The sequence below is a fragment of the Pteropus alecto genome, unplaced genomic scaffold (genome assembly GCF_000325575.1).
Source record: "Pteropus alecto unplaced genomic scaffold, ASM32557v1 scaffold25, whole genome shotgun sequence".
In the NCBI taxonomy this organism is placed as follows: domain Eukaryota; kingdom Metazoa; phylum Chordata; class Mammalia; order Chiroptera; family Pteropodidae; genus Pteropus; species Pteropus alecto.
The window spans coordinates 16,490,892-16,495,409 of record NW_006441955.1 but is presented as its reverse complement, the minus strand read 5'-3'; the positions used below and the strand labels follow the sequence as shown (position 1 = coordinate 16,495,409).

Genomic DNA, 4,518 nt, shown 5'->3' with positions numbered 1-4,518 from the left:
AACTTACAAAATGTGTTCAGGGCTATCTAACCCTTTGAGTCACGACACCCCTGTTTGATTAAGGTTTATTTTACTAGCACCAAGAGACTCACGTTTAACATCTGTGGTGCTGCTCCCGAAATTCTGAGCCATAAAACAAGCAAATTCAGCGTGGTCTGAGATTTCAGAGCGTAGCAAAGCGACTGTACGGAAAACACATTCAGAGGAGACGGTGGGTAATCGAGCAGGGCTTAGCTCGGGCGGGACCTCACATCTGGCTGCACTTTCCCTCAGCGAGTGTGGCAAGAGGAACCTGGGGGTGCCAGAGTCCAGCTGGACAGAGAGGGACAGGGACATTTAGCATGGGATGAGTCTGCTCTGTTGCCACGTGGGTAGCGGGGAGCTTCACTACAGTTTACCACTTAGGCACCAGATTGTTGAGATGGGGCGCGACCCATTCCAATCCATGTTTCGTGGCCGTGTGTGCAGATGCTTACAGCCTACAATTGCAGACTCATTTTCTGTGTCCAGCAAGGGCAAGAGTTAGGTAAAGCCCACTCACCTCTGGGCTATCACTGAGCCTTTAAAAAGAGGGGAGTGGGGTTGGGGGAATGAGAGAATGGGGTGAAGGGTTAAAGAAGTACAAATTAGTCGTTGATAGATGGTCACGGGGGATGGAGAGATGGCATAGGGAATGCAGTCAGCATTAATGTAATGGCTAGGTGGAGAGCCAGAGGAGAGAAAGAGATGTCAGGGAGATCATTTCATAAACTATATAAATGTCTAACCAAGTACTGTATACTTGAAGCTAATAATAAAATAAAATTAAAAAAAGAAATCTTTGGCATTTAAGCAAGGTCTGTACAAAAAGAAAGGAAATAGAAATATGGCGTATTAATTTACTATGGCTGCCATAACAAATTATCACAAATTGGATGCTTAAAACAACAGACATTTGTTATTATTAAAAATTATTGGTGTGAGATTGATTAATAAAATGAATAAATTTTTTTAAAAAGCTGGAGTATATCTTATAATCCAGCAATTTGACATCTAGGAATTCTTAATGAAATGTTCATAGACACGCAAAAATATTTGGCTAAAATAATGTGCCTCTTGAAGTATTGTTTATAATACTGAAAAATTGGAAACAATCTTAATATTCCAAAATAAGTTTAAATAAACTATAATACACTCCTAGAATACATCCCAAAACAAAGTTTAGAATACGATTTAAATATCTCACCTTTGGAAGACACTAGAAACATATTTAATTAGTTTCCTAAGTAATGATCATATGATAAAGGGAAAAAAGCAGATTGTTAAATAGTATAGTATGGTGGTCTCATTTGAGAGACAATGACAGAGAGATGAGAAAAAAGTAGAAGGAAGGAGGAAGGAAGGAAAGGAGAGAAGAGGGGATGGAGAGAGAAAGACACTAAAACTTGAAAGACATATTCCAAATTATTAAATGATTTTGTTGTTAGTGGTGAGATTATGGGATTATAGAGATAATGGGTATTTCTTTTTGATAATCTAAATTTTTTAAAACCTTTATAGATTAAACGTAATTTGATTTTATGATTATAAAACTTTTCAAACAGCAAGAACACACTAGAATACTTTAAAACATTTTGGTGAGTTATAGCATTAAGTTACAATGGGAGAAATGGGACACCAAGTAAGGTAAAAAAAATATTGAAATTTTATTTGCGCCTTAAAGAAGGTAGCTGTGGAAACATAAATTTAAGTCACTTTGAATATTGATTGAGTTGTTTTCCCAGTGATTACAGTGATATACACTGAAGTTATTTTTTCCCTCTGGTTGTAGATAGAGAGTATCATTGGTTTAGCCATCACAAAAGACAACTATCAGTCTTTTGGGATATGTTATTTAATAGCATTCTTTCCTCCCCTCCCTCCCCCCAGCATTCTATGTGAAGTAAATGCTCAATATTATAAATGTTTGGTGGTTAATTAACTTTGCAAAAGATTGAATAGATTATATACACATATGCAAATAAATACAATATTTGTAATGTTAATGTGAAGCTATGTAAAGATGAAAATGTGAGTATGGTTACAAGAGTAACACCGGATGGTTGTTAGATCTCATTGCCTAGTTATTCAATGTCCAAGGATAAAAACCTGCTATGCAGCCAGATACTAGAGAATATCCTCAAATATACAAAGATGAGGCTTAAGTTTTCGTTTTTTCCCTCCCCTGTTATTGGGGCATTGATGAATCACAGGCCAGGTTTCTTATTAATTCAGCATCTAGCCAAGGATCATATTCCACTGAAAGTTTCTTGAAGGCAGAGCCTATGATTCCTTCTTTTTTGGATTTCTGGTGTAACACATTTTTGGTGTATAGCAATCTCTCAGTAAAGTGCATTTCATAAATTGATTGGCTTGATTAATAAAATGATAATAATAAGAAGACTTAAAATGAAGAGAGACCAAATGCTTCTGACAATGATCACTCTTTAATTCCTTACCCATTCCTTACCCAGCACAGACCAGCCTAATTGTGCCAGTAATGATACTTAATGGCAGTGTTAAAGATGAATATTGAGAGGTTTTATTGGATAAGAAATCTTTCAAAAAGATAGAGATCAAAGGTGCTTAAAATTTAAGTCAAAGATATTTAAACTTTTAAATACATAACTAAGTGGAAATATCACTGTTTCATGTATGGTTTATTTTAATTTGGTATTTTAAAATACAGAAAGACCTTTTACAGTATTTCATTCCATGATTGGAGTTACTGTGATAGAACAAACTTCCCATAATAAGAATGCATTTAATCACAGATAGGAATCTAAGAAATGTTTAAAACTATGGCTAAAAATGAAAATTGTGATAATAATTTATATTTCATAAATTACACTTTAAAGTACAGAACATTTAAAATATATTTGGATATCTTTTCAGGGAAAACAATGACTCACTTATCTTCTCTCTGTCTTTTATATCTTGTTTCCAGGCTAAAAATATACACATAATCATTTTGTTTAAAGAAGTAACGATAAATTGACATACTAAAATTCTCAGGAAAAATATCCTGTGATCAAAGTGATACAGTGAAAGCAATGTGATTTCTAGAGTACCACAAAAACCCTCAAAAACCTTTTTTGACCTACTTAAATGGGAAGTTTTGTTTGCTAAGAATGCAGAACCCAAGAACACAGATTCTTGAAACCAGCGGTTTAAGTAAATTTTTACCGGACAGTTACAATTACACACTCAGAGGTCTATGTAAGAACTTACAACTCACAGAGTAAATAATGAAAAGAGTGATATTCTTTCTAAGCAGCCACTTGCAGAGAGTAAGTGCTTCTATTATGTTGTCTTAGAAGGGGAGCAAAGACCATTCCTGACCCTAAAAATCACCTGATGGTTGTATTTGGGGGCAGAGGCCCTCAGTCAACCTGAGAGCTGTTGCTAGTAATCGATCAAACCAACTGGAATGCAGGGAAGAAAGCCATACTTCTGTTGCCTCCTTTCTTCCTCTAGCTTAAATTTAAAACTACCCTTTCCCCATAACTGTGGAAGTTGCTTATTTGCCCTCCAAAGAAATTGTATATTGTCTCGATACCCCCACCCGACCCCCAAAAGATAAATAGTAAAGTATTTAAGCATTAAGGGTTATTTATATTTCCTGAGGATGTGGACTAGGTAAGGAGTCCTCATACATCAGATATTTGCCTGTGGTTTCAATTCCCGTAATTTAGGGCAAGTTTAGCATTTATTGTTTGTTTAAGGCATATATTTGCCAATCTTGTTCTTTGGCTCCAAAACTTACTAATTCCTTTTCTTCCTCAGTTTACCTCAATCGCTTCGCATATTCTGTCTTTTGAAAATCGGGCAATATCAGGTACTCAGAGTTAAGTAGGACAGTGATCTTATTTTAAAACAAGGAAGCCTCGTGCTTTTCAGGCATTTATTTTCAGGCATTTACTCTAAAGGCCAGGTGGTCTGTCTCTTGCTTAGGTAAGGTCTGGAGGTGAGGAAGAACTCAGATTTGATTCTCAAAAGTATGAAGGAAGGGAGCATAGCAAACACTCAAAGCCCTCTATATTTCACTGAGAATGGGCCCAGATGCCATGGGAATGAATATCTGGATTAAAACAGTGCTGAATTTATTGAGCTATCCTTCACGATAGTAGAACCAAGAATTACGTATATAATTATACAAATCAGCCCATATTACCTTAACAAACATCTTCAGAATACCGTGAACACAAATTGAATTTAGCAAATATTTTTAGGATTAACTTGATAAATTTTTCACATTTGAGGCAGTGGGATTAGAAACAGGGAATTGTAACAGGATTTCCCATATTTTATCCAAAGAATGCAGTTTTAAGGATTTAGGCACATTGACATTGTACTTTAAAGTATATAATATGCTTTAAAATAAATTATTAAAATTTATTGTTTACCACATAATTTGCCTCATAAAATATGGAATTGAGGGTCACATTGGTTTAGCAACTCACCTAAACTCACACAGCTGGTAAGGAGTAAAGCAGAAAT

General features: G+C 35.3%; 1 protein-coding gene across 1 annotated transcript in view; it reads right to left on the bottom strand.

Moving 5' to 3' along the window:
- Positions 1-4,518, bottom strand: part of IL23R (interleukin 23 receptor) — a 57,081-nt gene that overhangs the window by 49,397 nt on the left and 3,166 nt on the right. The gene's annotated exons all lie outside the window — the stretch shown is intronic.